We start from the raw sequence: 27,580 nt of genomic DNA, 5'->3' as shown, positions 1-27,580 counted from the left end.
TCCTGGTGCCATATTCCATCTCTGCCTTCTCTTTTACACCACCAAGATTCCAGCACATCCTCGGTGAAGACATTTCTCAAAGCTACACCCTAACTGGAAAGCGATGCTTCCTAGAAACATAGACTGACTTATCCACTTAGATCCTCTTCAATATCTCCATTCTTCCTTCATCCAAAGGCTAGATTCGAGAATTATACCAGATCTATCATATTTACTCAACCGTAAGGCCGTCCCATTTGTCTTTGCAGAAAAGTAATGAAAGAGCTCAAATAGTATAGCCACAAACACAGTATTAAAAGTATGCAGTCATCATCATCTACTGCATTATTAGTCCCACCAAGCATTTCTTTATTGATGTTTGATTACTGAATGTTAGGGTATCTGTTGTTTTCAGCAATACCACTTAGTGGATGCTTCCCATCGTGCAGCACAGTACTCTTGAGGAGAGGTGAATTTTTTTTTTCCCAGAAAAGGCTAGGTGCTTTACCTTGTTCTACACAGAAAATACTTGCAATTTTCATGCACTCAACCATCTTCTATGCTTAAAAACTAAGAGATGTATTGTAGTTACGTAAGCAGGAGTGGCCAGAGGTGACCAAAATGGTGCAAGAATTGTGCTTGTATCCTCTCCTCATCATAAACTACATCCTTGATCCAGTAATCTGACCACAGCAGATGAACATTTATACACGCATGGAGTCCCAACGCAGTCAATAGGCTTTGATCGACCACAAGGAAAGACAAGCATTTATCAGTCTGTAGAAATAAGGCCTCGCTTGGGAAACACACTGACACTGGTGGAACAAAAAGCAGGCTCAGTGCAAAAGTGAGAGGTGAATGGGCCACAAACAATAGGACACTGAAAAACAATCCCTTCTCTCCATTCCTTTGCCATTTCGTTAGCGCAATGTTTTGGACACAAATATACATAAATATATATATACACACACACATATACATATATACGTATGTATACCTGTATGCATCAATTTCACCACCCAAATATTAGAAAGCAACCCCCTCAACAATCATTTTTGCTTCCAGACTAAAACAAAGTGGGGTTGTTTTTGTTGTAATATCCAGTCTATTGCATGCAGGCAGTAATTTAAATGCAATAGTCTCATCTGCAAAACAACCACTGGCTTTAGAAAAAGCACGTAGCCCTTCAGATATTAAAACATTTTTTTTAATTCTTACTAGCCATTTGTTGGATTCATATTGAACTAAAAGGAAATATATTTTACATTTAATTCCCATTTTCTAAACGACTTCAAATCTATACCCCTAAAGTATAATGACCTAGTTTCTTCTGACATTTTCAAATAATATTTGATAAATTAGTAGGTTTTACTGTACTTTTAATATTTGAATTTTTCCGAGTATGTACGAGGGTGGGTACTCCTATAATTGTCACAAGAACTAGCCATATAGTCTCCAGGAATATCCAGAGCTTTTTTTATTCAAATACTGAAAAAAATTGTCATATTTTCTGATGGCTGCATACTAGATGAAAATCTCAGCATGCTTTAATATATGGGATATAGATGCTTACTAAAAGAACCAAAAATTGCATATACCGTAAGTACTGAGCCCTCAGTAGTCCTGCAAAACAGTGGTTTTATTCAATGATTACATCCAACAGTCAAATAATACCACACTGTGAAATTGAGGAGTTTATTAAGGTTGATATGCTGCATTTCCTGAGCAAAATTCCCACAGCAAAACAAGCAAATAATAGCTTCAGCGATGAATTTACAGAGATTCTACTAACATACGAACATCTTGGTGAAGAACCAATTTATTCTTGCAGCTGAAGCCACACATTTCATGTTTAAGGAATTTTAGTAAGCATATATATGTCCGCATAAACCACCAGCAAGGGCCCTTTGCAAAATCTATTACAAACTTCATTGCCACCCTACAGTGTTTACAGTTACCTTCCTTAGATGTCTGAAAAGGCTAAACGCCAAACATATCTTCCTTTTTTTTTTTTTTTTTAAAGCAGACCTCGTTTAGCTTACTCAGCGCGGCCAGCACTAGCTCCTAAATTTCAGAATCATTATAAAACAATTTTAATGCAAATGCCAATAAGGAAACTATTCACGCACACAAAATACATGGGCAATGACTGATACCAGCCTCTTGCCTGTTTAATGCCTGTTAGCAAGAGGCCCATTTTCTCTGAAATCTTTTTAAATACAGTGTTTACTGTCTCTGTACTTCTACTAGTATTTACTCCTCCTTTCAGCCGACATATTTAAAAAAAAACAAAACCAAAAAGCAAGTATAAATATGTTCAAGAAGTGTGGCAAATTCCCTTCTCCACCCCCAGAGCGGTAAAGCCACAGCGGATGAGCTGTAACTATGGCCTTGGGAATACAAGTTCCCCAGGCTCTTTTACCACACAAATATCAATTCAAGTTACAAGAGCCCTATCCTCTTATACTTAATGAAGATTGAGCCAACGAGCCCGTATGCCTTCGCAGGAATGTTTTCTTTCCGTTTTCCTAACAAGGCTCTCCTCCCATACAGGTCCAGGATGGACTGCAGAAGGGTGTAAGTAGAAGGATCATCACACCAGTGTTTAGTGGAGGAATAAATCAAACATGGCTTCCCCCTCCATACATTTCCAGAGTTACATTCACTCCTACTGCCGTACAATCCCAGTCCTACCCGGAGGGAAGGGGCAGCAGCAGCCTCCACCTACCCACAGCCTCACCGCCACGGGGGGGACATTTGCAGCCACCCCACCTCTTAAGGAGGCGGTTTAAACCCTGGAGGAGGCTTTTTTTTTTTTCCTTCCCATCGGTTCTTCCCCCCCCCCCCCCCCCCTCCGGTTTTCTTTCTGATTTGCACTGATTGATCCCCCCCTCCCCGGGGGAGGGAGGTGGGACGGGTGGGCACCTCTCCCTTACCCCTTTATGCTGCCCCCGACCTCCCGCAGCGCCGAGGAGGAGGAGGAGGAGGGCAGGGGGGGAAAGGATGAAGCTGCAACAGCCGGGACTCCGGCTCGGCATCGCTCCTTTCCGCTCCTCCGCCACCCAAGAGTCAGGCCCAGCCAGCAGCAGAAATCCTGCGGCAGCCTCCGGGGGGGCGAGGGGCGGGCGGGGGCGCCGGGGGGACCCGCGGCCCCTCAGCGAGGGCCAGGTAGCGGGGGGGGGGGGGGGGGGGGGGAGGAGGGGGGGAGGGAAGGAGAGAGGGGGGAGCGAACAAAAAAAACCCTCCTCCGGGGAAGGGGGAAACGGGAGCTGCGGGCTGCCCGGGCAGGGGCGGGCGATGGAGACGGCGGGGCGCCGACGGTAAGTTTGAGGAGAGCGGATCCCCGGCGGAGGGGGGAGCGCCCGGGGGAAGGGCCGGAGCGGGGGGAGCGGATGCCCCGCGACGGGACCCCCGGCCCCCACGCCGCCCTCCACAGCGCTTTGCCGGGCAGGGCCCGCGGTCCCAGCCCGGGAGGGCGCTCCCGGTGACCGCGGCGAGGCGCGGGGCCGGGCGGCAGCATCCCCGCGGGCGAGGGAGTCTCGCCGCCGCCGCCGCTCCCGCCTCCCGCCCGGGGCCTGCGGGAACGTGCCCCGGGTGCCTCCTCCCTTCCCCGGGGAGGCGGGGGTGGGGGGGGAGAGAGCCAGCCACGCTCCCGGCCTACTGACCTGTGCCCTAGCGCATCCTTCTCCCCCGAGAGCCGGGCGGAGGCGGCGGCGGTAGCGGTAGCTCGGTGCCGGGGAGCGGCGGCAGCGGCGGGAGCTGAGGCGACACGGCAACAGCGGCGGCGGCAACGGCGGCGGCTCCGGCGATCCTGCGCGGCGGCCCCGCCCCCTCCTCCGGCCAGAACCAGCGCGAAAAATCCGGGCCGCTGATTGGGCGCCGCCGCTGCGCTGCCCCTGGAGCGGCTGTTTCAAATCCCCCCGCACGGAGCCGCCCGCACGCGCGGCCCAGCGGCCCGGCGGCGGCCGGGAGCAGCGCCAGCCGCAGCGCCAGCAGCGCCGCCGGCGAGCGCGCGCGGACGGCGGGAGCGGGGCCGCCAGCGCAGCCGGCCGCGGGCCCGGCGCGCGCCGAGGGCCGCCCGCCCGCCCTGACAGGGCCGCCGCCGCCGGCGGGGAGGAAGAGGAGGGCGGGCGGGGTGCCAGGGGAGGGAAGGCCGCGGGGCGAGGTGGGGCCGAAGGCGGGAGCTGTGTGGGGCCCGGCCCGCTCAGGGGGGGCCTGGCTCGCCGCGGCGGTGACCCCAGGTGGGCGAGAGCGCGTCGAGGGCCCGCCCGCCCCGCAGAGGTCGGTGGAAAACATTTATTTTTAAAATTTTTTTATGTTAGTATTTATCTCCCCCTTGGCACAGGGACGCTCGCCATGGGCCGCACTGCCTGGTGAACGTGCCCTCCTCACCCGCTGGCCTCAGTGACCGTACACGTGTGCTCTCTGAAAATCCTGATTTAAGCCAAATGTTTCAACTTTCCGTACAACTGCACACAATTTTGAGGCTGTCGGGTAGTTGTAAGAACCCAAGTGTGCCTGGCTGCAAATTACCCGGGCTGTCTCTTCTGGCAGTATGGCCTGGTTTATTTTTTTTTAAAGCTTGCATCAAAATAAGTACACGTGCTTGCAATTTGCCAATTGAAAGCACAGCTATTTTTTGAGGCCAAATCGTTAAATAGCTGTTATGTTACGATAGGAACAAATATTCTCATGAGCCATCACACCAGATAATGTAAAGCAGGTAATGGCCAACTTTTTCAAGCTTTCGATGGTTTGATAAAGGATTCGTGGAGCACTGAGAACCTGTGTTTTCTGTACAAGGCCGAGAATATAGTTTCTCGGTGCTATGGATACTGTATTAACCTGGTAGCTAAGGGCCTAACGCAACTCTTGTGAAAGGTAAACAGATGATAATGGAGGAGGGGAACACACCAGCATCATACTTTCTGGATAGTGGTGAAATTACGCCATCTGTTACAGAAAGGCTCAGATTTTTTTTTTACGTAATCCTTAATTTACTTTTATATGTTAAAGTTTGTTGATGTTTTCACGTATGTGTTTAATGGTGGGTGCACCTTTCTTTGCATGGCAGTTAACAGTTGAACAGTGTAAACTTAGTATTAAATTACTTAGTAATGAAAAATTTAATCATTGGCTGATTAAAACTTTAATCTCGAGGTGGCTGAAGGAAATCTGTAGTGATAAAGGTACCTTAACTTTTTTTACAGCCTTTCTGTAAAAAAATACACTATCTTTAAGGTGTTAGACAAATAAGATTTAGCTTCTGAATGTCAGTATTTACAGCATTAAAGAGAAAGATAAAGTACCATCACATTTTAAAATAGCTAATTTTAATTGAATCACGACAATTTTATCTTCTAGCTTCCTTTCTGAAGTTGTTATATGCATTTACAGAGAAAAAAAATGATGTTTTCTAATTAAAATAGAAGCACCATTATCACTACAAATAAATAGAAGTACAAATATGTGAATCCTGTTGTTTTGCTACATAAGCGCATATACAGGTGTGCTTTTCTTCCATAGCTGAACAATAATGCTAACATATTAGAAGTACAAAGCATGGCATGTTTTCAGAGGTGCTTGCTGCCCCCCCCCCCCCAAACCAAAACCAACTTGCATAAGAAACCAGGTTAGTTATCAATAATTGGCATGCTACAAATGTGTTATCTATGTTCTCTTGGGAATAAATTCTGTGTTCAGGCTCAATGATATATATCCATCTCTATGTATGACTTATAAAAGAGAAACAGATTTTTATTCTGTACTTATTACTAATGCATAAGATCCTCCAGATAATGCAGTTCTCATGTTTGCCTTCTGTGTCAGTTGTTTAAGATTTAAGTGGAAGGATTTTCCTATCATGGTCAAGGTGACAACAAATCTTCCTTAGTCCTTTCAACTCCTATAGATCACTGGCCTTGTCTATGCTACTAAGATTTGCAACCATGTAATTACCTCCTGATAGAGCCACCATGCAAATTTCCAGGAAAGCTTATGCTGGGAGCTAACACCTTTAACTGGAATAGCACCAGTTTATACTGTACGTAGACACTGGTGCAAACTTCTCCAATGTCATGACCCTTTTAAACAGAAACTGCGTGTGCAGGTTTTTTAATTTCAAAAACAATTGTCTGTTTTCTTGAGCTCATATCATGATAATAAAAATATCTCAATTTTTCCACTGCAGTACACAAAGAGTCTGATTCTTTGAAAGTTGATATAGTTGTATTACAATTCTGAAAACTGACTTCAGAAAAGTTGTAACTTCTGATAGTGTAAATGCACATGCAGCGCAGAATGAGCTTGTGCTGACAAATAACAGGCACACTGCGTTACACTTGAGTGATGGCTTTGGAAGCATTGAAGTCAATGTCCTCTAAGCTGTTTCTAGTAGTTGCAAATTTCCAGACTGAACCTCTTGGAGGTTTTATTCTCTTTCATTCCATTTTCTTGTGAATTTGAATTAGCCAATATTTTTTAACAGTTTGATGTTTCCAGGTCATTGAAACCAAAAGATGTACAACTAGAGCAGATAATAGTATTCATTTATTAATGACTCTTGTTTCATTTGGTATCTAAAATGTTATTGCTCCTTACTTTCAACTTTTATGGATATATTGTGTTAAGAAATAGTATCAAGATAAATATCCGTCTGTTCAACTCAATAAAGGAATTTAAATAAATGTAGCGGTTGTATATTGTTCTAGAAATATTTAAATATTTAGAGGTTATCAATTAGTTACTAGGCCGAAAGATAATTTACAATTTAAACACTTTTTCAAGATCATTTATTCAGCAATAATGGTAGTCAGTGCCCCTGATCTTAGGCATATGTTAGGCTATGCTGAAATTCTGAAGCTGAAGGAAGATTTTTTTTTTTTTTTGTTGCCACCACAGGGACAGGCAGTACCAGAAAAGCTAAGGCCTACATTGCAGTTGCTGTAGTTTCACTGTGTTAGGCAGAGCTCAGAAACAAATTCTACGTGTGTGGCACTACTCCATGCAACAGTGCAGAACTCTCTCCCCTGAGAGGTTGGTCAGCCCTGTTAACAAGGGGATGGGGCACATTTTGGGGTACTTCTTGCTATTAGAAATAATGGAGATTAGCAGTCCCTGTGCTAAAGCTTTGCCTTTCTCCTGGTAAAAGCCACTCGTAATGACGGTGCAGTTACCAAGCACATTTAATCTCATTGTAGATCTTTGTGGCAGGAGCTTCATGTTTACATTTCTCTCCTGTACAGATCATAAGGATTGATTGCTTTCTGAATTCCTTTCTTGTATCCCCTTTTATTTTTGTTTCAGGATTTTATATAATCATCTGTTTAGTAAATATTTTCCTGAATGCAGATCATCTTGGTGGCAATGTAAACGTAAGTAGAGTTAAACTGAAGTTACGTGACTGCAGTCGATGAGTTAATCAGATATTCCCAAGTTAGTTAGTACAGCAGCACAGGATGTCCACAGTGTTTATTGTACTTCAGGTGTTTAATGAGATAAGGACTGTACTAGGCCCTATAGAATCTACAAATGTAGGTTTTTCTTGTTTCACAGACTTTTCCCCCTATTAGGGCTAAACACTGAAGACATTGTAGCTCTACTTCAAAACGTGAATACACTGGAAAAGTTAATGCCGCCCATTGTCCTGTTTTGTTGTAGCACTGATGCAGACATACCTTCCCAGCATTGTCCCTCGTATCACTATTACTCTCTCTTTCATTCTGTCAGCTGGCAACCCATCGCCTGAGCACTGACTTTGGCCAGCAGTCCATGTTTTTCCTTCAGATTAACAGTGAGTAATCGTTTCCAACCTGCCTGCACCCTGTCTGAACCTATCCTTAGCTATGTTAGGTATAGCTAGACAGAGCCACTGATCCTTCAGCGTGTCAGTCCGTGTGTCATCACAACTGTTAAGAAAAAATCTTTATCAGCATGTATGCATTTATGTCTTTGGCTATGCAACATATTGCATGCTGTTTAATATGGAGACAGCAAGCTGCTCATGTAGAATTGAGAAAGAATTAAGTATAAAACATAAATCAGCGTTTCAAAATATTTTATATTAAATGTAGCATGCTCATCCTAAAATTATAGTACTAAATGTGTTCTTGAGAACCTACACATACATTTGCTAATTAATTTGAAAGTTCATTGAAAATGGTTATTTAAAAAATTCAACATTGCGTATTAGACTTGTTTTTACTTTTAAATTAACTTGAAAATGAGAAGGTACAGGCTCTTCAGATTTTTTGTATGTTTTGTCTAATCTCATATAAAAATGGAGTAATAGTGTTTTTTAATTGGAAGTTGATTCTTTGGGAAAAAGAAAATAAGCTGCTTAGAGAATTTCAAACAGAATTAGTCTCTGTCCAAATGAGAGACATCTTAAGTGCAACTATAGCTTATAGCTTAAATACTGTTTAGAGTAAGAAATTATAACCTTGATGAAAATACACAGTTAAATGTGAACCTTCTTCATACTATGAGTTATGTACCAGTCTGTTTACCAGATACATTTTTCAGTTAGGAAAAAAATGGAGTGATGTCACTTTTCTCGCAAATACCTATTTCTGGTTGCATCATTTGTGTTGAGCAGAAGGAAAGGAAGTGTCATTGAGGGAGCAAAAGGCAGATGAAAGTTGAAGACATGAGGGAGTGGGGTACGTCTTCAGGGGAAGGCAGAGGCCAGGAGAAAGGAAAACTGACGAGCATGTCCCTGCTGTTTTCCAGTGTTGGGATGATAAAAAACAGCTGTATACCAGTTCTAAGCAGCTAACATGCTCCAGCCTGGTATAAGTAACTTCAGTGCCCTAATAAATTTATCTGTAGAAGTTATATGTCTCTAATTATCTTCAACATCAGAATGACTTAATTTAAACATTGCTGACATTCAGAATAAAATAAATCTAATCTGTGTAGAAACACACAGCTTGAGGATTCAAAATACATTAACTCTTCTATCTATTGATAGCATAGAATGTTACTGTGTTTATAAACATAAATTTAATCTCATTTAGAAGTATAAATACTGAAATACATTCATAATCAGAATTAATGCTTAGCACTACAGAGCAAAACTACAGCTTTTTTGCAATATGTTTGGTATGCGTTTCTAGATCTTAGCTTGGTAAGGCTAAAGCTTAACTCTGTAACTCTTAAGCTTTTGAGGAGCCATAATGTAGGTTTGAATGTTAATTCTACTGCATTTCAAATTACTGACTTATACTTAATCTTCATGTAATTATTGTTCAGCAATAAACATAATGTGGTAAGTTATATAGCAATGGAAGTCTTGAAGTTTTTGGGTTTTTTTTTCATTTTAGCATAGAAGTGACTATTGATATTTCCACTCTATGCCAGGGCCAAAGAATAAAGTTTGTTAAGGGTTGAATAGGCCAGATAGATAATGCTACTTCTGTTTTCAGCAGACGCTAATGAAGTGTTTTATTTTGCACATATATTAATCTTTGCTGCCTCAGTACAGAATGGTGAGGGTAACTCTGTTCATCCTAAAGGTTAATTTCATTCTTTTTTAAGGCATGCCATTATTGTGTTAACAGTAATTGCTCTTTTTTGAATGATTAATTTGATCATATGAACTGTTTCTAATTATGTTGGTGGCTGGCAATTTCCTGTACTGAGAAATTGTAGCTGTGATCATATCCCATTTACTCAGTATATATGCCTTGAGAAAAATGCTCATTGACAGATGTTTTCAGAAATACCCACTAATTTTGAGAACTGTTTGGAGACTTTATATAAAGATGCCTAGCACTTGTTTTATATTGGTGTTGATTACGTGCAAAAGTACTTGACAAATGAGGGCTGAAACAACTGGATTTGAGGCACAGGATGAGCAGGTTTGCAAATGCAGGCCTAACTGCTAAATTATCACCTGTGCTGTTTTTGCTGTGAAAACTGAAAGGAGTAGGATGTGTTTCTTGCACATTTTGCCATGTTCTTACACTCTTCTTGAGCTTGATATGTGCGCTCCTCTAAGCTATATTTGTTCGCTTCAGTTATTGTTAATGAGCCAGAGCTTCCACTTTGCAAATCAGTGCAGGCATTTTATGAGACACCCCTGCTTGGTGAACAAGCCCTAGCAGGGAGTGAAAGGTGGCTGCTGAGCTGCCTGCAGGAGTTATACTGCGGTTCACTGTCAGCAGCTCAACCCTATATGCAAGAGTGATCCCACTGTGGCAGTTCTGGCTCCAGCGCCAAATCTGCATCCAGTTTAAGTACAGTAGAAAAACATTGGACTGTCTCAGCTGCATTTACAGCAGCTGAACTAAACTGTGATTCAGATGATGAATGTACTCAGCAGAGAAGAGGTATTGGGCTTGCCCAGTGTGTAGGAGACAGCCTACATGAAGATTCACTTGCTCTACATTGTCTTACACTGAAGCTGGGCGTGGTTGTAGTACCATTGCGCTAGTAACAGCATCATTCCCATTGGACACAACCCACCATGTGTTGGACACTCCTGCTTTTGCAATTGCTACAGCAACTGGGCATGCAGTATTTGCTGAAGGGCTGAGGTTACATGCATCTTCTGGGTTTGAGCTGGTTCTTTAAGGCAAGAATAAACTGTTTGCACTGGTCCAAACGAGGAAATAGGCACTTAAAATGGCATTCAGAAGTCTCATCTGTGATTCAAAGCCCCAACTTCTGTCTCACCCCAGGAGTCCTTATAGGGGCTAGAAGAGGTATTTTTGCATCTGACTAAAAGTACACCACTCCCAGCACACAGCTCACCTAAAATACCCGAATCCTGATACCCAGCATTCCCTCTGGTGATCTGACATAGAGGCCTTCAAAGTGCGACTAAATGCTTTGCCACAGTATACCATCTTAAATGCACATTCTACATGTGTTCCTTATTTCATGTACACTTGTAAAACTGTTACATTTGACATATTTGGAGTCACTCCGGCAAATATATGTACTTAGCGTTATGTACGTGAGTTGTGTCTTTGCAGTCCCAATCCTGTATGTTTTAATACAGCTGTAATCCCCAGTGCCTGCGGGGACTCTGGTCTAGCCCACTCTACACCTGCAGGAAGGAACAGCTTCATACCTTTTTATGTGTTCCCCGATTTGCCTGTAACCTACCCCAAAGGATTTTTACAGGTAGGCAGCAGACAGCCTGTAGGCCTGCTGTGGACATGTCCCTCACGATACATTAAAGACCTTCATCAGACTTTTGCTGGTTAGTTAAAATTAGACCTGTGATCCCAGCCCTCCATACGCACACTACCTCTCCAGCCATATACCGCCCTCCCTGATTGCTGTTGCCACTTCTGAGGCTGGGACATATGATCTGTTTGTGAATCAGCTCAGGCATGGCTGCAGTTCTCAGCCCAGCATGCGAAGGCAAACTAACTCCCTTCATGAATGGATCACAAGTTCCTGCTTCAGAGTCTTGGGCTAGGGAGCTTCTGCTGCCCAGCTATGATCCACTGCTGCATGGCTGTCTGCCTTCATCCGCCTGATGCCATCCTAAAAGTATAATAAATTAGGAGGCATGCTCTCAGAATGTACCAGTTTACTGACTGTACGAACAGCAAATAGAAATCTGAAGGACGCTTCAGAGATGCTTTTTACAACGCAATATAGACATAGTGACTAGGCCTCTTGAAAGGTCTATGGGTATGCCCACGCAGGGACAGTTGCTGGGCCTAGCTGATTCAGGAAAGAACATAAAGAAGTCATTGATTCAGTGGGAAACATTTACCCAAGAGTAGTGTTTGAACAGCTCAGGTCTTGGAACAGAATTCCACTTTGATAGCGGTCAATATTCATTTAAAAATGTACTGTGCGTTGTGAGAATTAATTTCTAGGTCAGCTTAAATAATCAGTTATCCTATTCTTCAATTTCTCTTTCATGGCATCGTAGGCAAATTAATTGTATGTTAAGTCTTAAATAATTTTAAAGATTTGATTTATGACCCAACTATACTTGCCTTTTAAAAACTCTCAAGGGCAGAGACTTAAAAGTCTTACATGTTTATATGGCACCAGTACAGGAGCCCTCGGCATGTAGGTGTCCTGTAAGCAATGTTGAAATATAAACATTAAATAATGGTGTCTTCTGAAGGTAAGAACCATGTTTTTCGCAAGCTTTTTGCACACTCCTGAGTATGTGCCAGGTAGATGAGCACTCTGGAGTTTGAAAGATGAACCCCTTTTGAACTATAAGCATCCCGTCTCAGTATGATTCCTAGAGAGACAATCTTTCTTGTCCAAGCTTTTTGGATTTATGTAGGCTCCGTGGAGTTCACTGGTGGGTTTATTTGGCAGGTGGGCCTTATTAACCTGCCAGCAAGGGACTATTTGACCTGCTTAGGTTTGTACAGCTTGTAAATAAAGATTCTGTCAAGGAAGAGAGATTCTCTTGTGCTTCGGACTATTTATATCTCTTATAACTGTGGCTGTTAAAGCTTATAAAGAAACAGAAGGTCTGGGATGTGAGACAGAAAGCCCTGAGGGAGTCTTACGTGTTGTATTTGGATTGCTGTGTTAATATCCTAAAATAAACACGGCATGCCAGAAAGTGGGGAATACTTTTATTGTAATTATTATTAACTCAAAGACCTAAATTGTTGGTTATTGAATGGAGTATGGCTGAGCTTGGCTGCAGAGGACAATAAAATAACCTCTTAATTTAACACTAGCAGCTATTGGCAATCAATGGGAGCCAGAAATTTAATCGGCTTCATTTCCCTTTTTTTTCTTTATCTTTTTTTTTTTTGCATTGTTCTCAGGTTTAATAATCACTAGTATTAATATTTTTACAGTTCACCTTAATGATGAATACAATAAGTTTACAATAAATTGTAATCATAATGAAACTATGATAGACTCTCCATCAATGGAATTACTTTAATCGGGCAGAAATATTGTGTTGAAAGGTATGTTGTATTTCAGATTAAAAAAAACCCAAACCTTCAAGAAGTCTTTCAGTCTGTCTAGTGCAGGTCTGACAATAGGGTCGTCTCTAACTCTACAACCTGTAATTTTTAATAGGTGTATCTGAACCAGTGAAAAGACCTCATATTATTTTATTTGTATTACTTACAATGTAAGAAAATGTTTTTCTCTTATTCAGAAGCCACCAGTTTGGACTAGTTGAACAAGAGCAATAATTTTTGAGAAAGGTTTCCTTCTGCTTCAGGTGACCTACTCAGACACGTAAGTGCTACTGAAGATCAAATGACACTGGGTTCAGCATCTGCCAGAGTTGAGATTTTGAGTCTGTATTCCTTGTTCATTCATTTGAACGTCAATTTTGCAATATTTCTGCCTTCTGTCCTGAAAGGGCTCAATAAATGTTCTTTGACCTTAGTCAGGTTAGACTGATCTGCTACTTATGCATTCTAGTGATATTTCTAAATATTAACAGTCACCAGTTTCTAGATAATCTGTTGAATTTACAATTACAAACATACTGGCTGCAAAAGCACTTCACCCAAGAGCTGCTGCTGGGGCCCAGGAGAACTTGATACTGGGGCAGGACGGGTAGAGTATTACCACTGATGTGCACTGAGGGGAGAAAGGCTTCCAAATTGTGCTAGCCACCAAAACTTTACCAGTGGAAGGCGCTCCGGAGAGATGCCAAGACAGGCAGTGCCCTTTCTTGTTTTGTTCCACCTCTTTTCCAAATGGGCATCTCTTTTATGAGCTGGATGCCCTGGCTGCCAGCCCTGCTATGATGTGGGACTGGCAAACTGCTGTGCACCTGTTCCAGAGGGATTAGCCACCGGTGATGGCCCATATCCAGAATTTCCTCCACAGATGCTAGTACCCTTCAACAAGTGAGTCAGAACCATTTGACTTAGAGCTTTTTATAGTTGTTGTTGGTCATGATAATCATCCTAATAAAGTCTAGATCTTAATCTCTCATACTTAATGGTTTGCCATTGGTCAAAGAAGAAGATACCATGCTGCTCTTCACTCCCATCCCTATCTACTTTACCAGCATAGCAAAACACGGTTAAGCTTTTACGATCATCTGTCATTACGCTGGAAAGCAAGTGTTGTCTGGTGGATAAGATGCCAGGCTGAGACCAGAATTGACTCTGCTAATGAATTCACCATTGGGAAATCTAAGACTATATTACTTCCTCTGCTGTTTTGATTTTCCTACCGATAAATACATTCATTTGAGAATTCAATAAACAGCTCATGCTGAAAATCAAGCGTGCCAGGATTGGTTTGCAGAACTTGGCTTTACATTAAGTTTTCTAGTCCAAAGAATCAAATATTGTCTGTATTGGGTTCCTATATGTTGATATGCACCATATATGATTATGGTGCTAATTGATTGTAAAAATAATATGCACTGTTTTTTTCTCTTTTGTCCACTGCTTACAGGCCTTTATGTCATTCTAGTAGAAAACAGTTTTTGATATAAATAATTTATTTTATTACTCTTGAAAACTGTGTCCATATAGCTGAGGGAATAAATGTCCTAAATTTGATTCCACCCAAGTTCTTTTTGGTTTGTTTTATTTTTTCTTTTCTTTTTCCTTTCTAGAAATACATAAAAAGAATCAGGCACTTCCTGCTATGCCCTAAGCACAAATTTAGTTCCTGGTATATCCACTCTATCGTATTCAGGAAGGAAGGAATAATCTCTCTGAGGCTGTAGTGCTTTTACAGTGGCTGCAGTAGCTGTAGCTCAGACTGTCTGTAAATGAAAAATACTGGAGGAATTGTGTAATGTTTGATCTTTGGGAGTAATAAGGAACAGGCCCATTCATAGGTGAGAATAATATGCTTGGACTAGCATTGTGCAATACAGTGAAGCAGACAAATGTTCCTGCACAGAGAAGACTACCATCTGCTAGAATTAAACAAAGTATTCATGCCAGCCACAAAATGCACTGAATAAAAAGAATATTTTTTCTAAAATAACACCCTCCATTTTCCAGCTAGGATAAAGTAAGATTGATTAGGTACCACTTGTAAAAGGTGGATTTTGTGAAAGAGGAGGATGTTAAGTGCTCTAGAGAAGAAGGATTTGCAAGAGAAGGGCGGTAAGATAAAGATTTGTCCAAAACAGGACTGGGAAGTGGCTAAGTGGGAACTGTGAGCTGAGTGTGTGGGAGGGAAGGAGGCAAGCTTCATTTCACCCAACACTAAGAACAGAAAAAAGGCACGGGTGGAGGGCAGATTTCTGTTTCTTAGTCTGCTTAAAATTAAATGACCTGTTGATTTCAATTCTGGAAGGTATTAAAACTGCGTTCATTAGGCTTTTAATGTACATTTATCAACCAGTTTGTTGTGAATAGTTTGTATCTGTCTGTCCTCTCTTCTAATTGCGCTCTTTACCTCACCAAAAACATCCAAGTAGTAACACAACCAACCTGATTCACCTTTCAATTCAATAAGATTCTACTTGATTTAGATCCAGCTACTTTGCTTTAAAGACATCAGCTATAATTTTTAAGCAGCACACTGTAGGGCTGCTCTAGCTTTCACCTGCTAGCAGTCAGAGGGTCCAAGAGACCCTCGCACCATAGATAAGCCTTCCCCAGGCCCCTGTGACAGGCGGGTGTTAGGACAGAATAGCATAGAATAGGTTATACTGCTGGTGCGGGAGGAAAACGGAGCTGCCTGGTAAAGCAGCCTTTTGTGTAGTGTATCGGGAATCAAGCTCTGGCCCTGTTTTGCCATAAATTAGCTGTTTTAACAAACATTTCCTGCAACTTCTAGTAAACAGATTGGTTCATGCTTTAACTTATTAACATGCCTTATCTTTGCTATAAAAATGTATATAATCAAGAGAGATTTCTAAGTGACGGAGTGGATTTGTGAAAACATCCGCATAATGTTTTTCCACTTGCTTTCAGCCCCGTTCTTGGATTTGCTGGCTGAGACAATGTTTGGAGTAAAGTCACATGATCACTCTGCATTTTCTTGCAGTCTTCCTGAGCTGTTGCACCACTCTCTTTCATGCTAGGTATTCTGTTGATCTATAGATCTAAGCTCCTTCTTTTAAGGGTAATAAATCAAAATTATACAGTGTTTAGGATTTCAGTCAGAGAGATTATGTCAGAATTAGAACATTCCTGAGTGAAGGTCGTATAAATCAATCCTTCAGTTATTCCATTTTCAGTTTCATTGTAATGAACAGCACCCTGCTTGCAGTGAGAAAGCTTATGGTGCTAGAATACTGATAAGATGATATTGCATTCAGAGTACATTTTCTGCTATTGGATGAAATCTGCAATGCGATATATGACATATATGCAAGGGTCTGCGTCGAAAAGCCTTGAAATTGTCAAATTATAATATTCTAGGGATGAGGTTGGTTTGCAAAGTCATTGAATAATCTTTATTGCAGAAAGAATTTTAATGAACAAAGTAATAACAAAGGTCTTGTAGTAGAAATATAAAAGAAAAACATATCACTCTTTCAAAGCTATTACATTAAACAAGTTAATGGTATATTGTTGTGCATTCTTAACACTGGGGTGTAATTTTTACCTGGGTAGTAATGCCTAACAATTAACATCACTTTTCATACTTAAAATACTTGACAAGTGATGTTGCTTATAATAACATAACGTAGCTAAGTAGCCATTTTAATTGCTTGTGAAATTATAACACTGAGAAATAAGGAACTTGAGATTGGGATCAGACTGATGGGATTTGGTGTATACTGCTGATTATTCAGGTTGTTGTCTAAATTCCTTGATCATTCACACATACAACCTATAAATACTTCCTAATGTATATATTGAACCTGTGCTCGCAGGACAGTATAAAGCAAATATTACTCTTTGAACACACTCCTACTCACTTTACCCTGGGGAAATAGCTAAAGCGTGTGTACCTGTATTCATTTATTTACTATACACAGCCCTCCACTGACATGCCAATATACCAGGGCCTGCATATGCCAGCCTGTTTGCTTGCTTACTTCCCTTTCACTGACTCAGCTCTTCCCACCAGCTTCCCCCTGGGTTAGACATATTTGGTTACCACTCAACCCTGATTTGCACGTGGCTTACTCCAGTTTCTGTGCACCCCTGCCCTGATCCGCAGGGAGGAGGAGCTCTCCAGGGTTCTGCTCAACCTGAGGTGTAAAGATTTGGGGAGAAATACCTCAAATCTGCCCTTCGATCCAGTCAGCTTGAATCAGCTTGCAGAAATGAGGACATGCCCAACGGCTGTGGAGGGCAAGTAATGCATCAAACTGGTAAAGGCTCTCTATTGCAAGGTTAAAGATGGAAACAGGAATTCTGGCAACTCCCCATCTACCTGCCTGCATCATGATGTTCTGAGCAGTGCCCTGGGTGTGGAGCTTGCAGTCCGCCACGTCTTGTTTCTGGAAGGATAGTAGATCAATGGAGGTGCGAACAATGGTTGCACTGGAGGAGACAGTTGCGGAGGAGGTGGCAGAGTTTCAGGAGCAATGGTGAAGTTGTGAGCTCACCAGAAGTGAGCCTGCAGCTGATGGATTCATTTTCTGAGGGTCCATTAAAGAGTGATCTCATGGTGCTGGGAGTTGCAGTCCTGAAGCAAGGTAGAGCATAGTTTTTAAACAAAATTTTTAACAGGAATTTTTAAGGAGGTGACTTAACCATTATCTTTCTGGTTGTACTGGAAATCTAACAGCATCACCTTTTTATGAGCAGCTTCAGCTGGGACATTTGAAAGAGTCCATCCTACCTGACAGATTGACCTTGACTTGAGCTACGCAGTTGGGGAAAACATTTGCAGAGTTTTTACACTGCACTGAGCCTGCTGTTCTGGAGTGTAAGAACTGAGGGATGACAAGCTTAAGACAAAGCACAAGGACCACAAAGACCAGTGATGATAACCATGTGAAAAACAGAAGAACCAGAAGGAATGGGGAGAGATAAAGGGGCACAATAAGAAGTGCACCGGGATACTCTGCAGCTCTTCAGGAAACAATCACAGATGTTAAGCAGCTCATTAGGGAGAAACAAATCTCTCCAAACCATAATACCAGACCTGGCCAACTACAGCATGAATGCAAGCATGGGTACATAAGCGTAGGTTGTGTGTACCTCTGCAGTGCAGAGGCTTGAAAACAGGTTTGCCACAAGCACACATGCACGTGAGCTGGGACACAGCAATATACAAGTAACCTTGGTGACAGAGGCAAGACTGAAACACGCAGATTCATAGCTCCCAGCTCTGTGCTCAGACCACTAGACTACCTTCTGTGTTTCTTTATCAGCAGCGATGAAATACAACAGTCACTGCTGTAGGCAGAGTAGGCTAACGGCAGCAACAGTCTATGCTTGCCCTATTTCTCATACTCTTTCCCTAAGCACTCGTTTCTGACTATGACCACAGATTGGATAAAGGGACTCACAGGCCTTTGGTTTAGCCCAGTGCGCTTCTAGTTTCTGTAATGCCAAATGAAGCTCTCATCCAACCTAAATAAAGAACAGGATGTGGCACTGTAAGTTTCTTGTTTACAGTGTCTTAATAAATTGTAAAACAAATGTACTCAATTTGGAAGCAAAAGAACATTTTCTTACTGTCAGCTCTACAAGCTGGTCTTGAAAGCTGATAGCCACTGGATTCTTTTTTCCTGGACATCAATGCATGTAAAGCTCTGGAGACAAAATCCATAAATTTCTTCTGCAGTACCTTCTCCCTGCCTTCACATCCTGGCTCAGCACTGTCTGCAATTCTTACCTTCAGCAGGTTTATGAAATGTCTCAGCTGAATAAAAATATGTTGCTACTGATATAGGAGAAGGACTGGAATTCATTTCATCGTTATTACAGGGAAATGAAATTAGGTATGTTGACATCTCAGTTATAAAGGGAGCAAAAGCTACAATATTTTTTTACCCACGTAAGTAAAATGACTCTGTTGATAACCCTGATAATACTATATAGCAAAATTATTTTTGTATGATGCTGTTTCACAAAATAATGTAAATATATGGATTGCATAGGTGTTAGTAGGAGCACAATTTGCTTTGAACAAATAATCCATGATCTTACTTTGTTTCAGTTAAATTTCAGTTTATCTTCATTTCATTCATTATCCTTGTGATACTTAAGTTTGCCATAGTAAAGACTCTATTGGGATTCTAATTAGTGACTTTTGAGGAACACCATTACCACAGTGGATTGAGAAAAAGATCAGTGCCTCAAGGAATCTAGGAAATACTTGGACTGGACCAAAATGTATTTCCTGTTGGTTTATTTAGATAACTCGAAGTTTTAAACAGAAAGATAACAGATAATGATTAATACGAAGCCTACTATCACTCGAGAAATGTATTATTATCAAAGCCTGACCTAAAATCTTTTTTTCAACCAGATCTGTCATTTTTCATTTGGACAATATTGGCTTGTTCATCTTGTTTTTTGAAATGTGCTTAACCAGACAAAAAAATCAGAGTAATCAGAAAGGAAACACCTTTGAGATTCTTCCCTAATATATTTCCATTAATCTCAATGGAGTAACAGCAATGGTATCTAGCCTATATGCTCTACAAAGGAGAGAAATGCAGTTCCATAGAAAAAAGGCATGGTCTGGTTAAATCAATTTCTATAGCATCTTGTCTCGACATATTTGAGAGCACTATCTTTCTCAATTAATGTCAGCTCTGCTCTGGGAATACTCTTTGGTAGTTAACTGTTGCTGTTAGAGAGCTAACTTTAGATATAACACAGCTGGCTTATGTATTTTACTGTTAATATTTTTGGTAATGGAACAACAAATGCAAAGCGAATAAACTACTAAGCAGAATGCAGAAGATTTTCCACCCAAATAAATCAACTTTAAGGATAAGAAAACCCAACTGTAAATTTCTTTTGACTGACTCCAGATAGAAAAAATCAATTACAAACCTCAGGAACCCAATTTGGGTAGGCCTTAGGGTTTTATGTTTCCCAGATTTCTAAATCTCCAGCGTACTGGGGGTTGCACATGTGCCTCTGTGCAAACACCACCAATCTCTAGAATATTTCATTTAAAATTCATTCTTGGGCAGCTTCTTTACTTTCATTTCCACTTACATCAAAGTCAAATAGAAAACCCTCAAACAGCCCAACTCCTCGCATAGCACATGAATGGAGGAAGAGCAGACATGATGTTTAGAGGGTATCAAGAAAACACTGAATGTATTTGTGAGAAAGATCACAGAGGAAAGAAGAAGAAAGCAAACTGAGGAAAGAAGATAATGGAAAGTAAGTGCAAGGCACACTTTTAACGCACCTCTCCTCGTGGCTTTCATGGGTAATTACCCACTAGAGGGAGATAGACTGTAACTTGTTGCCAGCTGGATTATGGCAGAAGTTGGATTTTGTAAAGTCCAAAGAGGAAACACTGGGGTAAGAAAGCCAAAGAAGATGCAGGTTCCCTACCCTGGTAGAGTTTTGTGCTGCAAAGTTCTGTGTAAGTTACCAACTGGACTGAAATCCTTTCCCTTTCTGACCTGGTTTTCATCACACTTTTCTTCAAAAAAATCCCCATCTCTGTTAATCTGTTTGTTCTTTTGTTGATGACAGCAACACCTGGAGTTGTAAAGATGGCAGAAACAGCGTTGTGCTTGTCTAGGACTAACTGAACTGCCATAGCCCCCCAGCATGGGGTGAGCCATGCATGCTTCAAGTCAAGTGGCTTGAGACCCACCAACAGTGACCCTTCGGCCCACCTCAGACACCTCTTTGGTTCCAATTTAGGACTCGCATCCTACATTTTTCATTAGCTGCCCATGGGTAATCATTTACGGTCTCTTATTCTCACCTCTATTTGCAGAATGGAGAAGGCTTTTAAAATTCAAAGCAGGCTCAGGCATGCCCTTTCCTCAAGGGAAACCAAGAAGGGAAGTAGTAATGGATGCTTAGAATTGGAAACAGGGCATAGAAAAAGGAGCTCTTACCTGCTTGTGTCATTCCTGCTTCTGAAAATCAGTAGTTTAGGGAACTCCTAACTTCCAAACCAGACGTTGCATCTAGACGAGCATGTGTCAGAGACTTCGTTAAGCCTAGCTCCCTTGAATTTGTCTATTTTCTTTTTGAACCTATTTATTTATATTTTGGGGTTTCAGAACATCCTGTGGCAACGAGTTCATATGAAAATGTATTTCCTTCTCTTCTTTTTTAAACCCTGCTCCCTGATAAACTGACTGAATTAATACGGTATTATAAGCATTGATAATAACCATTTTCTATTCACTTTCCTCCCACCTTCATTATTTTCCAGACCTCTGTGTATCCCCTTCCTGTTGCAGTACAGAATGCAAGCACCAGTCTGGCTCCTGTTTATACGAGGATTTTTGAATGATATGAGGGCTTTTCAGAGTCAAGCTATTAGCAGTGACAACAGCCTGCTCTTAACCCTAACCTTGCCTCTCTGCATAAGAACTGTTGGATAAATAAGTACATAATGCAAACTCGGAAAAGATGCATAATTATTTCCACACAGGAAGTTTGCAGTTGATAGTTCGGTGCCACAGATAGAAATGACTAGTCTAACATGCTGTGAACTAAGTCAGAGCCAAAGCAATTATCTAATGCCTGTGAACCCTCAGGGTCAACTATACTCTCTGCTACCATGCTTAATGCCAGAAAAGTTCGCTAACAAACACCAGCCATCAAAAACACTTCTTCCTCCCAAACTCCATGTTACTAGTTTCCGAAGTGGCCTGTGGTTATATCCTGCTCACCTTCAAATTCCCCCTCAAAAATAGTACAGGGGTTCTGGGCACTACTGGTTCAACAACCCTGGTTTAAGGATTACTGAAAACATGGCATGGCTCTGTTTGCTAGTACACTGATATGATCCTTAACACAAACGAGGTTAAGGTAAATGTAAAATAGTGTATTTGCAAAAATCCAAATATAAGCAACACACTTGCATTGCTTATCCAAAGCAATACATAGAAATGAAAAGAAATAGGGTATACAGCACATTTGTGGACCTGGAAGAGCAGCTGGCTGTGCTCTGTAAGAAAACTAGGCACAGGTGCTGGGATTGAGCCCAGGGCCCTGATTCCCAGCTGGCACGCTGAAAGAGGCTTCCCACTCAGGGAGAGTTAGATGTCTGTTCCTTGGGAGGAGAGGCCTCAGAAAGGGGAGGAGGTTGTTCCCTTGGCACGACAGGAAAGCACTGCTGGCTGAGCCAAGGGGGAATGGAGTCTTTTTGTTCATGTCTGTTGGGTGTATTTCCTCTTTCAGCTGTTGGATTAGTGATTAAAAAAGAAAATGATCGATATATGTCTTACTGGAATGAGTGTGGGGCTTGTCACCCTGACTGATGAGCAGTCTGGATGGCTTTTACCTGTTGCTCAGATTAGTCCCAACGAGTTCCTCTCGCTCTATCCAGCTGATGAACTGCTAGATATTTGCAGCCTCCAGCTAAGGCTTCAGTTTGTACACAAAGTCCCCTCTTGAAGTTGCTTTCAGAGGAGAGCACCTGGTTTGGGGAACTTTACTTCCCCTGGATACTGATAAAATCCAACAGTAAAACTCTTTTATGCCAACTTTGTATTTTCTTATATACGCATATAACTTGCTACCACACTTTATACAATCACATAACCAGGATTAGAGCATGTAATGCATTACTGAGAAAATAACTAATCGCTTTAAGGTAACAGGACGTTTGGGGGTGAATGCCTCCTAAGTCTGTCTCTAGGGGATACTATAATAGTAATAAAGTGAATAGAGGCCTAAGACAGGCAGGAGAGAGGTTGCTGATTACATGGGAAAGCCCAGACAAAGCGTCTTCTGTTTCTGATGCCTGAAATTCAGCTGCATAAGAAAAAGGCAGGATACTGGCAAAGCACCACTGGGATGTACTTGTGTTGATGGCTCTTTGTTATTTTTCTATAGCTTCACATCACATTTTACCAGGTATTTCCCCTCAAGATTCTCATATACCTACAAATCAGTCCAAACAAAGTGTTGTCAACAGAGCTGCTGCTTCACTTGCCTTGGACATTGCCATTCTTTCTGTGTCACAAGAACAAAGATAAAAATGTTAATTTTTAGCCCTTTCCAACACTTTTATGATATTATCTGGCAAGCACCAGGATTTGATTTTACAAATACATAACTGCGCTTGTTCCTTTACCACTCTGTGTCTGTGAAGGTTCCTGATAGCAAAGGGACATGGCATGCATATGCATATGTAGGATTGGGGCCCAACAGCTTAGGTCCTGCTGAGGTCAAGGCACAGACGTCCAGACAAACACTGATTTAGAAAATTTACAGTATAGAAGACGGTTGTAGAAAGGGAAAGCGCACTGACCATTCCAAAGGAACCAACTCCTTTTTTAAATCTCTTAATCTGCTTTTCATTATCTCTGTGGGGAGGCCTCTTGAGAAAAGCAGCTCTTTGACTTGAATAAAGGAGGGGCTGTGGGCTTGCACGCTGGAATGGGGAGGTCATTGTATGGCAGCACGGAAGATGGGAGTCTTAGTCAGGTCAAGGAGAACAGGATAAAAAAGTGTGAGATCTGTGTTAGAGGCTTCGTCTGGATTATGTAAGGTAGAAAGTTTAAATCTGAAAGGTAAACAAGAGAGAGCAATTCAAAGGTTGGAAAGACATATTCTGGTAGGGTCATTCAGGCTGATTGTTAGGGAAAAATATGGGCCAGAACTGATAAGATCATCAGCAAAACCAGCAAGAAAGACGTAACAACAGCTGAGGCCCCAGAGGGCTAAATTCTGTGCAGGAATTTTAAGCATAAGGCTTCAGCAAATCAACCTATCCATCTTCAGTATCTTTCTTATTTCTTCTTTTAACAAAAATGCTTAGTTCTGCCTCCCTCCTTAGAGGCAGACAAAGCCCGAATATGCCTGGGGGACAATGGGACTACATAGCATTTTGCCTGCTACCAAGTCATACATCTGTGTGCATGTGCTGGCTGTAATCCTCTCCCCTTTAAACCAGTGCTTATCATAAGCAGCCTCAGCCTTGCCAAATTGCTAAAGAAAGTTATTGCCACTAAAATGGCCCGTGGAAGTAGCCCATTTTTCTCCGTTTTAGAATACAAAGGTAAAAATTCTCCTAAAATGGTGTGCTTCTGCTGTTTATTTAATGGACACAAACTGAAAGGTATCTCTGGTTTGCAGCGGCCTCCTATTTTTCCAGCACTCCTATAATACTGGCTGACTTCACCAAGAATTTGGAGATATATAAGGAGTGCAGGATCAGGTCTACAAAATCTGGGATGGGGTCAGGGGAGGGCTTCCCTGGTTGCATGCGCTTCTTGATGTCTTTATGAAAGCAGAGGTGGCAGATTTAGGGCTTTTATTGACAGTAACACAACATTTGGTGTTTTCTTAAAGACTTAACTCTGAGAGGCAGATGATGGCATAAGATTGTCGGCTTTCTGTGTTTCTAATTGCAGACAGGAACTTGCAAACGTTACAGACTCAAAAAAACCTGGAGGCAAAGAATAACTCTAAATACGTATTTTTAAAGCCTGTCATTCATAAAATCAAATTGATGCATTTGGAGGCATAATAGGTTATCTTAAATACAGGATTGGTAATTTTGCAGCAAAATCTCAGACCTTCTCATATTGGCTGGAACTAACAGGTGCATTTTTAACACTAGAGACTCCTTTTGTCCATTTTTCCTCTATATTTCTCAAGGTCTAAATCAGTTTACTCATTATAGCTACGTTTTTCCCTTTTCGCTACATGTATAGTCTGAACACTGCCTGCCCTCCCTCCTCTGCTTGATCCTGCCTTGGCCAGAACCTTCTAGCTTTTTCCCCACGTCCTCCTCCAGTCCTGTAGACAGCAGTGCCCCAAAACACTGCTTTGTGCGATGATTATGCATCTTTTCCGCTTGTTTGTTTCACATAAGCTCCATCTGCTGGTTAAAACTAGAATCTGTGTGACTTTCACTATGAACTGCAAATGCTTTTTCCTCAATTTGAAGAGATTTTCAAAATTATCTGCTTGTACTCTCCCAGCTGGGTTCTCCTTGTCTGCCTGCATGTCAAATTTAATTAATGACAACCTAATACATTATTTTGTATTGTTAATTTGGGTCAAGCCTATGCAATCTTTTAAAATACCACTTTTTGACTAGAATTTGAGCAGGTAATTATCCCTGGATCTGGAATGACTGTTTACAGCACATTATTACTGTCATGGAAATCTCTGAGTAGCTTTAGACTGCACTGTTTGAAAAGGCACCCAAGGCAGATCGTTTCTGTGCTGTTGCTAATGTGTAGCCACCGCCGCTTGGTTTTGGCACATTACAGACAGGAGTGAACTTGTGACCTGGACGTACATACAGAGCAAGACTGTAATCCAGCGACCACTTGAACTTTTACCTTTGGGCTCTAACATTTACAGAGCAACAGGCTTTGGTATCCTGGGAGCCTCTCCTAAAAATCTGTGATGATGAATGGGAGTATTTTTTAAAGAACTACTAATAATCTGTTGGTTTTCTCCCTTGAGCGGAAACAATGCAACTTGCTACACAGCAATGTCTTTTTTTTTTTCTCTTCAGATTTACACTGAACAGTGGTGAATAAAGATGAGGTTAATCCCACATTGTTAAATCTATTCAAGGAGACAACGTGGGGATTGCCATGGAAACAGATTCTACAGTCTAAAAGCATAATCCTACTTTTAAATACTGTATATGGACCTGTACCGCTACGTAGCTTATAGAATCACACTGCATACACAAACATGATTTTGCAGCAGAGAAATGGCAAACCTGTCTCCCATCTCATCAAATGCTAATTATGCTCCCACGTCCTCCTGCTTACAGCCCAGAGCATTAAGCATTGCACCTCCTTCCCCTCCACCCACTGAATCTTATCTTCCCAGTCCCTTGCTGCCTCTGCTGCCAGCTCGCCTTGTCATCTGGGTGGAACGAGGAATCGAGGCCATGCCTGTGTAATGAACGTGGTGGTTCTGGCAGGAGTGTCACAGATTTGGTATTGCTACACAGCCACTTTCACAAGCTATAGGGCAACTGACCATGTGTCTGAAGTTGGGAGTGGGGGTCCTGTTATCCATCCTCCAAAAAAATCAACAGGATCTAGGAAGTGCTTCCTGGGACATATCCTCAGGGAAGGGTAACAACCGTGGTGAGCATGGAGGGGTGCCCCCTCCAACTGTGCAGGTATTTTTGGCAGGCCACAAAGGAATCCTGTTTGCCATATGCATCTGCCTACCACCCACCAGAGCTCATTAGGTGGTGAAGAAGGAAGGAGTAAGGGACAATAGCAGATAAGAATTTCATATAACTATTTACTATGGGAAATCTGTTGTGCTGCGAAGTAGAGATTTTCTGAAAGACAATACTGCATATATAGCTAGTTACCTTACAGTTTTGCTCCCTGTTCATATTAACATTTGCCCCCCAATTTCTAGAGAGATCTCTAAACTTCCTCAGCAAGAATTATAGGTTCATCTGCTCCTTTTTCATGTCTATGCAAGTAATGCACAGACTTAGGCATATCCCGTGCTTTTAGAGGTCTTATGCACATACCTGTTTTAGACAAGTAAAACATTCTTGCTTTTTTCATATCACTGGGCTATGCTCAAACACTAATAAAATACATGTTTTGATATTCCCACAGCCTACAACAGGCATCACGATTTTCTGTTAGTTGGAGTTTGTTCTGTAATTGTTTAGACAACTCTCACCTTGCTTTTGCTTCTATTTAACATTCAGGGGGAAAAAAATTGATGTTTAATACTAAATAATAATCCTAATTTTGTTTAAATATTACATTTATTTTAATAATTCTCAAATCCTTATTAAATCTGTCTAGAAAGAAGGGTTTGTATTTCTCCCTTTTAGTCTCTCACCCTATTCCCGCTAGAAAACACATCATTTTCAACAAGATGGCTGACAACTTTTCCAACCAACATGGCTGCCTTAAGAATCAGGTCTAAAATGGCCGTAGCAGCTTAAGGTTTTTAAAAATAAACCCCTAGTAACTATGTGTATTGTGTTTATTCTGGGGATGAGTGTTTTCTTTGTGAACCTGTAGACTGTTGGTCTGAAGGGACTGAAAGATGTTTTTCTTTAAAGCAAAAATTGACCTGCATGGAAGGCCGATCTATCACGTACAGTCACTAGGCCTTTTCATCTGGGAGCAATTTGTACAACTACTTGAAAATTATTAATACTTCGTCTTTTCTTAAGCGTTATTTCACAATGCTTGGTAAATGCACAAAACCAATTAGTATTTTGAAACTATATCTGTTTAGGAAATTTTCACAGTGTATTATCATGCCTTTTCATATACGGTAGAAAACCATGTAACTTCCAGGTATAAACAAATCTGGAACAAAAGACTGTACAAAAACATAACGGATTCAGCTCTGAAAAGGCTCACGCATCTACATTGTCTGCCACCCTGAATACTAATGAATTTAATGAAACTATTGAAAGACTGGTTACTTGTCTGCATAAACGTATTGAGACCTCTGTAATCATCTGTTTGCTGTCTGAAACCTCTTGTCAATAGTTTAATGACTTCAGAGCATATTATTCCTCTTGTATAGGCTTCATATAATGTTTCTACATAATTAAGCAGCTTTGTTAGAGGAACTGCCATTAGTTGCCCCATTTCGTTTGGTTTTGTTATCAGCCAAGCAGAAAGAAAAAA

General features: G+C 41.5%; 1 protein-coding gene and 1 long non-coding RNA gene across 5 annotated transcripts in view; one reads left to right on the top strand and one right to left on the bottom strand.

The window, feature by feature from the left end:
• NSD2 (nuclear receptor binding SET domain protein 2) overlaps positions 1 to 3,969 on the bottom strand; it is a 79,172-nt gene extending 75,203 nt beyond the window's left edge. The window contains exon 1 of one of the 2 annotated variants that reach the window (XM_075499604.1): positions 3,645 to 3,969. The gene's annotated coding sequence lies outside the window, so the exon portion shown is untranslated. The remainder of the gene's footprint in view (positions 1 to 3,644) is intronic. The other variant, XM_075499603.1, reaches the window with a different exon arrangement.
• Positions 2,433 to 14,438, top strand: LOC142408892 (uncharacterized). 3 transcript variants are annotated; one of them, XR_012775458.1, is made up of 3 exons: positions 2,433 to 2,556; positions 7,639 to 7,771; positions 13,088 to 14,438. It is a non-coding gene; the product is annotated as an uncharacterized LOC142408892 (long non-coding RNA). The 3 variants fall into 3 exon arrangements; XR_012775457.1 differs by lacking the exon at positions 2,433 to 2,556 and adding an exon at positions 3,240 to 3,299; XR_012775456.1 differs by lacking the exon at positions 2,433 to 2,556 and adding an exon at positions 3,737 to 4,260.
• Positions 14,439 to 27,580: the final 13,142 nt, after the last annotated feature.

This window comes from Mycteria americana, chromosome 4 (genome assembly GCF_035582795.1).
Source record: "Mycteria americana isolate JAX WOST 10 ecotype Jacksonville Zoo and Gardens chromosome 4, USCA_MyAme_1.0, whole genome shotgun sequence".
NCBI lineage: Eukaryota > Metazoa > Chordata > Aves > Ciconiiformes > Ciconiidae > Mycteria > Mycteria americana.
The sequence above is the reverse complement of the archived record's forward strand: the minus strand, read 5'-3'. Positions and strand labels throughout refer to the sequence as shown.